We start from the raw sequence: 12,026 nt of genomic DNA, 5'->3' as shown, positions 1-12,026 counted from the left end.
ATGGAAAAAAGTATGACATCCTCGTTCTCAAGTTGCTCATATCCTAATGGGGAAGACAACATGCAGATAGTTTCAGCAGCAAATCAGATGAAAAAGTCCCATGGTCCTTGAGAAGAAGCAGCAAAACAGATGATAATGGCTTCTCTTTAATGTCATATCCACAGATAAAATCATATGTTTCTGATTTTGAATCCTTTGATAGTGCCCAGGATTTTGGTGGCAAGGACTTTCTTTTTTGAATCTTCAGTAGGAAGATTGCCCAGTTGCTTCCCAGGATGTTTGTTGCTTGTAACAGACACTCAGCTGGAAGCATGGCTGTTCCAGGGATGCTGGGTTGTCTCCATCAGAGTGTGAGGGGAGATGGTAGTCAAGGTGATAGTGATGGTGTGACCTGTTTGATATATACTGCTGCTTCCTGTCCCTCTTCATTTAGGCTGCCAGATCCTGTGTGTAGCAGTTGATTGACAGTTGGTGGAGATGACTGGTCCTTTCTCTATGGGGATTGCCTCTCTAGATATGACTGTAATGAGTGTGTGGGGGCAAGACCAGTGGTTGGGAAAGGCTGAACCTCCCAAAGATCTTGTGCCAATCTGCATCTGTCTATTAATGGCAGCTGGAGGTAATGCTTTGGGACCCTTCTTCCAATAACTTCTCTCTTCAGTGATGGATATCAGTGGGAAAGGGACAGGGCAGGAAGCAGATCTGATAAGGGACACTGCTATTTCCAAGGCTCTTAGGTTCAGGATTATAGGTTGCCTCCCTCAGAATCTGAGAGGAGATGGTGATTTAAACTGCCTTCTGTCTCTTTTCAGGATTTCCAATTGCTTCAGTTAGGATGCCTTGCCTGCCAGACCTGTGATCATCAGTAGTTGATTGGCAGTTGGTAGAAATGGCTGACTCTTCCACAGTAGCTGCTTCCGTGGAATTTCTCTACAAGACATAAATTCTTTTCTTCTCTTGTGTTTTGATAATAATTAATAAAACAATTCTCTTTTAAAAGTGGCAATTAAAGTTTTTTTTTCATTATTATTGTCATCCAAATAGTTTACAAACATACCTTGGGAGAAAAAACAAACTCCTTACATTACTTCTCATTTTTCTCCCCTCCCTGTTCCCCATTCCTTCACTAGAGAGAAATCTTTTGAAACATTCTGTTCAGCCTCAAAACTTGTGTCCTACCTCTTCAGCCCACTTATGTGCTGTTACATCTGGAAGGGGATTTAGACTTTAGCTAATCCAACTCTTTTATTTTGCAGAGGACCTGAGGAGGTAAGGTGATTTCAAGGTTGCATATGGTCTTCCTTAATCACTTATTGCAGTCTCTTCTGTCACCCTGACTCACCACTTCTGAAAGTCAGGCTCTGAAATGCTATTCTAAGATTTGTGGAGTTATTGTTGCTTTCTCATTTTTTCTCTTCCTCCTCCCAAGTTTGAGAGCCAATCTTCATTATGATGCTATGGTTCTCAACCTGACAGAGCAAAGGCTCTGGTCCTGGTTCCAGCTATGTATTGTTATAGTACAGGAATCACTCACTGAGAAACCTGTCCTTCATGATTGGTAGGTCTAGAGCAGGAAGGTCTAGACTTTTTGGCAAAAGTAAATCTCTCTGGCCATTTGACTTCACCTGTTTGTGTGGGCTTCAGGATGAAGTGATGGGCTATTCATGAGCTACTGAATATCTAAAGAAAAAGGTCAGAAAAGGAAAAGAAATTTCTTAAAGGATCAAAAAAGATTATTATTGCATAAATCTTCTCTGTAAGGTTTCCTACTCATAAAAAAGCAGAGATCATAGATTTAGAGCTGGAAGAAGCCCCGAAGTCATCAATTCTTAACTACTTCACTTTAAAGAGTTGGGAACTGAAGAGCACTGAGATCAAATCACTTGACCAAGATATTTGAGAAGGTATTTGAATTTGACTTCAAATCCATCCCTTTTCATTGATCCAACCTGTATAGTGTTTGTAAGAACAGTAAGTTGGAGGTGGGTAGAAGAATTGCTATCAAATGAAGTCTATTTATTGAGTACCTAATGTGTGCAAGGTATTTATATAGCATTCTAAAGTTTGCCAAACACTTTAAAAATCTCATAACTTTTCCTGAAAAATAGATGCTATTTTTATCAGTTTTCGACAGATGAGGAAACCAAATCAGAAAAAAAGTTAACTGACTTGCCCAGGATCACACAACTAAATAAATATCTGAGGCAAGTTTTGAACTCAGTGACTCCAGGCCCAGCACTTTAGGCTCTGTAAACTTATAGCCTTTAACATATGTGTATATGATAACCTATATCAGATTTCTTGCAAAATTGGAGAGGAGCAGGGAGGGAGAAAAAAATTTGAAATTCAAAATCTTACAAAGATGAATGTTAAAAATTATCTTAACTATCTTAATTGAAAAAGAAAATATTATTGAGAAAAATATATGTATACATGTTGTCTTTTTTCATAAGCTCTTTGAGGGCTGGGATTGTTTTATTTTTGTCTTTATGTTCCTAGTTTTTAGAATAGAGATAAGCACACAATAAGCACTTAATAATGCTCCCTAGATCCTCTCCTTCTCATCCTCAAAATCCCCTTTCTCTCATTGTCCCAACTCATCTCAAAATGAGATCCTTTTAAGAAGCATTCAGAGTTAAATCTGACATAAACTCTGAAGTTATCCAGTACAACAGCACTCACATCTGAGAGAACCCCCAAGTACGGTTATGAGCATCATGACTGCACTCCATTAAACAGATTTGTCACATGCCTGGGATACCAGAACGAGATGAAAAATCCCAGGCTTCTTTCCTGCAGAATTGTTTCCTAACTTAATTTGGGCATTGCCCAGTAGGGAAAGAAGCTAAATCAGACTTGGTATTAAACAGAGGACTGAAGACATAAAGTGATTATAAAATAAATCAGGAATTACCATCTCATTAGCATTAGGAGAGAAAATTAAAGAAGAAAAATAAGAAGGGAAAGACCAGACTGTGGACTTTAGAAAGGAAATATTATTTGCATGCGAGAGACTCTGAATAAAATACAAATAGAACAAGATGCTGAGTGAGAGCAACATCAAAAGCAAACAAAGGCTGCCCAAAGCCAAAATCGTTCCAAGATGACAAGTCTGCATTAAAGCTTGATTTGGAAATGAAGACATCAGATGGGAAGCAGACATGCTTAAGCTTCATCATGGGTCTCTCACTAGTTTTCTAGGTGAGCTTAGAGATGACACCTGTATCTTTCTTTACCTCTTTTTTTTTTTTTGGTACAATAAGCATATCATACACAAGCATAGAACAAGCAACTCCTTTCTCATGTACTAAATTAGAAGCAACCAAAGGGCAGTAGCATCACCAAAAAGCATTTATTGATCACCTACTGTATGCCAGATACTTCATTAGGTTCTTGGGATACAAAGATGAAGAATGAAACAAGCCTTTACTATCAATGAGTTTACATTTCTGATGAGCAATTAGACCTGGAGTCAGGAAGATTTGACTTTATTTTATTTTGAGAATAGGTTTTTATTTTCAAAATACATGCAAGGGTAGTTTTCAGCATTCACCCTTGTAAAACCTTGTGTTCCAAATTTTTCTCCCTCCCTGCCCTTTCCCCCCTCTCCTAGACAGCAAGTAATTCATTATAGGTTATATATGTGCAATTAGGAAGATTGATTTCAAAAATTACAATTACTGGCTATGTGTATCTGGGAAGATCACTTAATTTTGATCACTTCAGTTTCCTAAACTATAAGATAGAAAATAACAAAAAATACTTATCTTCCACAGTTGTGAGTATCAAATGAGATAACAATTATAAGAACATTGTATCTGGCACAAAGTAAGTACTATACAAATGTTATATATATCATTATTTGCCTCATTTTTCTCAATTGTAAAATGGGTAATGATTATAGCACCTACCTCTAAGAATTATTGTGCTGATAAAAGAGGCAAAAATTATAAAATACCTCTAAGGATTATTGTGATGATTAAAAGAGGTAAAAAAATTCATAAAGTATACAGTAGGTACTAGATAAATATTATTTATTATTATTAGGATGTAAATTCATACTTTATTTTCTGCTGAGACACAGGACTCCATCCTAAGTCATTTAAATGATATTAGAGCTAGATAAAACCTCAAGTCCTCATTTATATATTAAGAAATTTAACCTCAGGAAGAGTAAGAACCTTCACTATTCCGCCTCAGAGAAGGCGTTTGAACTCAAGTCCTCTCACCTTAGAGTCAGTGCTTGAGATTTATTTGGGGAACTATCTGGGTATATTGAGGAATATATCTCTTGGGGGAGAAATACCAAAACCCAGTGCCAATTTGCATTTAGGATTGGGGAGTTGAGTAGAATGGCATAGATTTAGATCTTAGAGGCTCTCCCATCCCCAACTCATTCTCTATTTTTTTATTTTGTTTTGTTTTGTTTTTTTTGTTTTCCAGTCTTGTCTGACTCCTTGTGACCTCATTTGGCAAAGATACTGAAATGGTTTGCCATTTCCTCTCCCAACTCATTTTACAGATGAAACTGAGGCAAATAGGGTTAAGTAACTTGCCCAGGGTCACACAGCTAGGAAGTGTTAGAGGTCAGATTTAAACTTAGGAACATGAGTCTTACTGTCTCCAGGCTGGGTACTCTATCCACTGTGCCACCTAGCTGCCCCATTTATTCCTTGAAAATTGAAAATATCACAAAGCAGGGTTTGATTGATTGTTTTGCTGTTTCAAATTAAGCTTAAAAGTATATCATGTAAATACTTTCTCTCTTCTGAAGAGCTGGTTGTTAAACATTTACCAGCATACTCTTGCCTTGGTGGGACTAGATGGCCTTCAAGGTCCCTTCTATTTGTGGAGATTCTATGATTATAAGTTATATTGCCTGTCCCACTTAAATATGCTATCTATATACAACTCCAGCATGGGTAGAAATATCAGAAAGATTCATATTTTCATCATTACTGTGCACATCTTAGGCAATAAATATTACAACACATATCCTGCTATGTATAGCCTTCCCTACTGGGTTTGCAGGGTGAATCTACATATGGAAATAATAAGTCTCAACAAGGGGGAAATCCTTAGTCTGGAACCGGATTGCTAGGGTTTGAGCACTGTCTGGGAAATACACAACCCACCATCAGACGGGATGAATTCTTAGGCTCTTCCACCAACTCATAGGTTACCCAAGAGAATAAAGGAGTTTCTCTAATGAGTGCACTGTTGTTCAGTTGTTTTCAGTCATGTCCAACTCTTTGTGTCCTCATTTTGGGTGTTTTCTCAGCAAAGATACTGGAATGGTGTGCTATTTCCCTCTCCAACTCATTTTACAGATGAGAAAACTGAGGCAAGCAGGGTTAAGTGACTTGGTCAGCATCACACAGTAGTGAGTGCCTGAGGCCAGATTTGAACTCAGGGAGATGACTCAACATTTCATCCACTGTGACACTTGGCTGCCCATCCCAGAATCTAGTTTCCTTTCAGAGCTTATCTTGAAGTACCACTTCCTATTTATCTATCTATCCATCTATTTAAATATCTATATCTATTTTTATTTCTATCCAAATATCTCTGTCTCTATATAAATATCTCTATTTCTATCTACATATGTTTCTATTTATATCTATCTAAATATCTCTGTCTCTGTATAAATATATCTATCTAAATATGTTTCTATTTATATCTATCTAAATATCTCTATCTACCTAAATATCCATCTATTCATTCATCTGTCTATCTATCTAAATATCTATATCTACCTACCTATCTATCTTTGAAGCCATTCCCTATGACCCTTGCTGCTTGTGCTTCTGCCCAAATGATCTTTATAACATCAGGAGTTAGGAATATCACTGTGAAAGGTGTAGTTAAGGAAACAAATTCATGTCTTTTCCTCCCTGAATTAATAATCTCTGGATTCAGTGAGCCATACCCTGGTATAACAATTAGCTCTCTCTCTCTTTTTTTCAAAAAGCCTAGGGACCACACAAAATGCCTCAAAGCCTTTACTGTAGTAGCTTTGCTGCACTTTTGGGACACACTGAGTAATGGCTTCTGAGGTTTGCCTTGATCCCCTCTGCAGCTTTTTGGACTTTATATTAAACAAAAAGTTAAAGTTAGAATTTGTATGCTGGAGTTGTATATAGATTGCATATTTTAAGTAGCAGAGACAGTGTAACTTATGATCATAGAAACTCCAGTTAGAATAGCTCAGAACCCATAGTTAAGAAAGAGCCTAACATTTAGGTAAAAGTTTGACTCTCTAAGCAAATTTAGATTTATATTCCATGTCAGTTCAATTGTTCTGACAAAATTTGAGCTACCAGAAATGTTTGAGTAAAGAAGAAAGCAGTGTAGCTTCCAGTATTTGTTTATAGAGAAAGGAAATGGGGGATCTTCTCTTAGAACTTCTCCCAGTCCTAGAAATGGTAGCTTAAGTTTTCTGCTCTGAGACACCTGTAGGAATCATGTTCCTCCTTGATCTTCTCTGCCCTACATTTCTCTCTCCTTTCATCCTTTGCCCTGCTACCATCCACTCTTTTTAGTTTGGCTTCTCAAGTCATGGTTGGAACTGGGGAAGTTAACCCTACTACTATTGCTGCTTCTCTACAATTGAAATCCCTCACTTTCCTTTCTGTCTTCTTTAAATCTGTATGTCATTTTAGGAACTCTTGGCAGTGACCTAATTCCTCCTTCCTATTCTAAGATCCAGATAGTCCCAAATTACTCTCATGATTGAGGAGAATGTTTGCCTTTCTGAACTACAAATTTCAAAGTTCCAGTCAGTTCCCAAATCCTATTTATTTCATTCTTTGTATACATTTTATATAGTAGGGACGATTAGGAGGGTCCTGATGGTGTCCTTAATCAAATAGATAAGATTGTAAAATGTGAACCTTTGTTAAAAGAGGAACACCTTCTAGGACTAATCATATAACCTGGCTACTTGCTAACAAACAAATATTTTGGCTTCTTTAAGAGAATACGTGTCCAACCCCCTAATTGGTTCCCATTACTTGGGCTTTCTTAAAGATGACTGACAACTGAGAGTCATCATCCTAAAACAGACTCTTTGGGGGAACTATTATCTTCCATTAAGAGTGAGTTGTCTATAGCCTGAACCATTTTTACTCCTTGTCTCCTCAGGGCTTCCAAACTGTAATGTACCAAATATGAATGTGGGAAATAGGACATCCCTTGATCCCGAGGCAAGAATTCCTGGACTTTCCAGTTCCTGGCTGTTTTCTTTTGCTCTTATGTTTAATTTTCTGAGCATAGTTCAACAACAATCAATCATAAGAAATGGATGTTTTCCAGCACTGGAGGTTATCTCTTGAGTAATCTTGATTTTGAGAATTGACTAGAAGATTTCTTAAAAAAAAAAAAAAAAAAGCTTTATATTTTTCAAAATACATGCAAAGATAATTTTAAATGTTCATTCTTGCAAAACTTTGTGTTACACCTTTGTGTGTACTTTATGGATTGAAAAATCAGATCAAAAGGGGAAAAAAATGAGAAAGAAAAAAAAACCCCAAATATACAAACAACAACAACAACAAGAAGGTGAAAATACTTTGTTGTGATCCACATTTAGTCTCCATAGTTCTCTCTCTGGATGAAGAAGGAGATTTCTTTAACAACGTACTTCTCAAAGGATTTGGACAAGAGGATCCTGAAGCTGGTAGACTAAGCTGTGATGAGACTTGGCTGGAGATCTGGACCTTGACAACCAACCCTTCATTATAAATGCTATGACATGCTCATATCTGTTTAGCAGTCTGACAAAAGATCTTTATCTTCTGGGGCCAAAATAATTAAGGGAATAGGCTATGTAACTTTCATTTTTCCTATGTTTGTTCATGCATACCTCTGAGTCCTTAGGGTCCCAGGGAGCTAGGATGGTACAGTGGACAAAGAGCTGGAGGTTGAGTCCCATGAACCTGAGTTCAAGTGTGATCTCTGAATCTTAGTTGCTATGTCCTCATCTGCAACAGTGGATGAAAACACCTTCTTTCCAGAGCTGCTAAGAGATTCAATTAACTTCTTCTTATTATTACTATTTTCTGTCTCTGGACACATCAGACAGTTGTGGGAGAATGACTTTTTATTAGCATATGGAAACCTTAGATCAGACTTATAACTTAGCTGGATTTTTTTTTTTTTTACTTGATAGTATTTTTTTTTTCAATTACATGTAAACTAGGTTCCAACACTTACTTTTATAATATTTTTAATTTCAAATTTTTTCTCCTCCCTCTCACCTTTCTACTCTCCCTAAGACTGTAAGTAATCTGATATAGGTTATATATATGTACAATCATATTACTCATTTTCCATATTAGTCCTTTGTGAAAGAATCAAAGTAAAAGGGGAAAACCATGAAAAAGAAAAAAAAAACAACAACAAAAAGTGAAAATAATATGCTTTAATCTACATTCAGATTCCATAGTTCTTTTTTCTTTTTTTTTTTTCTTAAGGAGTATTCTATTTTTCCAATTACATGTAAAGATAGCTTTCAATATTTATTTTTGTAAGATTTTGAGTTCCAAAATTTTTTCTCTTTCCTTCCCTTTCCTCCCTCTTCCCCAAGACAACAAGCAATGTGATGTAGGTTATATATGTACAATCATTTTAAAACATTTCCATATTAGTCATTTTGGGAAAGAAAAATTGGAAGAAAAGGAGAAAACCATAAGAAAGAAAGAAACACAAAAAAAGATAAAAAAGTATGGTTTAATCTACATTCAGTCTCCATAGCTTTTTCTCTGTATGCAGAGAGCATTTTCTATCCCAGGTCTCCTGGGAAATCACTACATTGCTGGGAAGAGCTAAGTCTATCATAGTTGATCATCCTGTAATTTTGCTGTTATTGTGTACAATATTTTCCTGGCTTTGCTTGCTTCACTCTTGAACAGTTCATGTAAATCTTTCCAGGCTTTTCTAAAACAGTCTATTCATCATTTTTTAATACAACAACAATATTCTATTACTTTCATATACTATAGCTTATTCATCTATTCCTTGCATCCACTCAATTTCTAGTTCCTTGTCACTACAAAGAGTTGCTGCAAACATTTTTGCACATGAGAGTCCTTTTCCCTCTTTTATAATTTCTTTGGGATACAGAGTCAGTAGTGACATTTCTGGATCAAAAGGGAGGCACTTTGGACAAAGGACTTAAAGTCCTTTGGGCATAGTTCCAGATTGTTCTCCAGAATGACCACCAACACAATTCCACCAACAATGTATCAGTGTCCCAGTTTTTCCACATCCCCTTCAACATTATCATTAACTTTTCCTGTCATCTTAGCCAATTTGATAGGTGTGTGAAGTGGTACCTCAGAGTTGTTTTAATTTGCATTTCTCTAATCAATAGTGATTTAGAATATTTTTTCATAGGATTATAGATGGCTTTAATTTCTTCATCTGAAAATTTAGACTCCATAGTTCTTTCTCTGGATGTGGATGACATTTTTCATCACTAGATTTTGGAACTGTTTTGGATCACTGTATTGCTGAGAAGAGTTAAATCTGTCATAGTTGATCATTACACAAATGGTGCTGTTACTGTGTACAATATACTAAGCTCTGTTTTAGAGAATACCCAGAAGTTTTACTCTAAAGTAGGGTTATAGTCAGAGAAGATGATTTTTGGTCGATTGACCCCATTTTTAAAAAGGCAACTCTCCATCACTAGCTTTATTGTTTGACTCTGGAGAGTTTCCTGCTCCACCCAGGATAAGTTGATCAACTGATTGACAGATTTGGGCTTCTTTAATCTTCTCAACTTCTCTCTCCTCCGCCAGAATTGATATAGGGAACACTAAACAACTTCTAAAGCATCTCAAAACATTTCTCCTCCACCCATTCCTGGCAGCTCATTGTTCTGTGTCCGTCTTCCCCATTAGATTGTAAACTCCTGGAAGGCAAGAGATATCTTTTTCTTTTTTGTTTGTATCACTTAATACTGTTCTTGGCACATAGTAGATGCTTAATAAATGCTAATTAAATTGGATAAAAAAACAACCCTCCAGGATTGTACCCAAGGGTTCATGCTGGTTTGTGGGATATCTGTATATTTATTTGTTCAAATGCTGCTCCCTTCATCCTTCTAGGATGTAAGCTTCTTCACAACTTTGTCTCTTTAGCATCTATCACAGCGGCAGACACATAGTAGGCACCTGATAGATGCATGTTCATCCATTTGGATTTGGATTCTCAATATCCGATCTCTTTAGCATCTATCACAGTGTCTGACACATAGTAGGCACTTAATAGATGCTCATTCATCCATTTGTGTTTGTCACAGTGTTCTGGCACATAGTAGGCATCTGATAGATGCTTGTTCATTCATTTGTGTTTGGATCTTCAACGTCTGATCTCTTTAGCATCTATCACAGTGTCTGACACACAGTAGGCACCTGATAGATGCTTGTTCATCCATTTTGTGTTTGAATCGTCAATATCTGATTTTTCTGAATTTTCTTTGCCCAAGATCTTGTAATATTTGCAACATAGCCTTGCATATAAGCTATCCTAAGCAACACGTACCACACAGGAGTAGAGCACAGACATTACTTGAGAATACCAGGATTCTGAAGTCAGTTCCAGCCAGCCACTTGGCTCTCTTGTTCTCTATGCTTCAAATTCAGGACAAATTTCATAAAATGTACCTTTCAAATATTGGAGCTCTACTACTACAATAGAATGGGCTAGCCTAAAAACAAGTCCAGAGATACTTATTGACTGATCAACTAATTCTCCTTGCTTTTAAATGTAAGGAAACCTCAGGTTTTTATGTTCTGGCTGTCTTAGGATGGGAGAGTAATTGGTACCCTTGTTAGGGCTAATGAAAGCATCTGTTGCCTTTCTGGCCCCAAAGATTATTTGCCTTCTCCTTGTAATTACATTAACAGCATAAGGAAAAATGAAAAGATTGTGACAGCCATCTATGTAATACAGACTAATGGAGGATCTCAGAATAAGGAAGATCTTAGGAAGAAGATGCTCATGTGCTAAAGCTATGAACGATGTTGGGAGATTATCAGTGTGGGACCATATAGAATTTGGGGCACAATTCATTTATAGAGTATATAATAGCATTAGACTTCTTCTATTTGTTCTCAAAAGGTAGAGATAGAAGTGATGGGAGGAAGCAGCAAAGGAGGAAATTTAAGGAAAACTTCTTAGTCAATGAGAGGTATCTTAGAAATTATCAAATTGGAAGTTTTAAAGAAAAGGCTGACAGGATGATTTCAGAGAAGCCTGAAGAGATATACAGGAACTGATGCTGAATGAAGTGAGTAGGACCAAAAGAGCATTGTACATAGCAACAGCAAGATTATGTGATGATCACCTCTGACAGACATGGCTTTTTTCAACAATGAGGTGATTCCAATAGACTTGTGATGGAGAGAGACATCTGCACACAGGAAGAGGACTGTGGGAACTGAATGTGGCTTACAATAGTTTTTTCACCTTTTTGTCTTTGTTTGCTTGCTTTTTGTTTTCTTTCTCATTTTTTCCCCATTGTGGTCTGATTTTTCTTGTGTAGCATGATAAATGTGAAAATATGTATAGAAGAATTGTACATGTTTAACATATATTGGATTGCTAGCTTTCTAGGGGAAGGAGTGAGGAAAGAGAAAGAGAAAAATTTGGAATATAAGGTTTTTCAAGGGTAAATGTTAAATTATCTTTGCATGTATTTTTAAATAAAAAGCTATTATTTAAAAAAAAGTTCTTTTAAAAACAAAAAGGGAAAAAAGGGGGAAAAAAGGCTGATAACCAATTATTAAATAGGTTATAGAGAGAATTCTTTTTCCATATGAGATGAATTGGATATATGCTGAGGACCCTTCATAGAATCATAAATTTAGACTGAAAGTGGGGAGAAGTCATTTAGTCTAAGTTGTTTTGGAGTCAGGAAGACCTGAGTTAAAATTTGTTAGCTGGGTGTCTCCAGGCAAATAACCTCTGTTTGACTCAGTTTCTCATCTGTTATAATGGGGATAATAATAGCACCTACC

This window comes from Antechinus flavipes, chromosome 4 (assembly GCF_016432865.1).
Source record: "Antechinus flavipes isolate AdamAnt ecotype Samford, QLD, Australia chromosome 4, AdamAnt_v2, whole genome shotgun sequence".
Classification (NCBI taxonomy): Eukaryota; Metazoa; Chordata; class Mammalia; order Dasyuromorphia; family Dasyuridae; genus Antechinus; species Antechinus flavipes.
Note: the sequence above shows the minus strand (reverse complement) of the source record.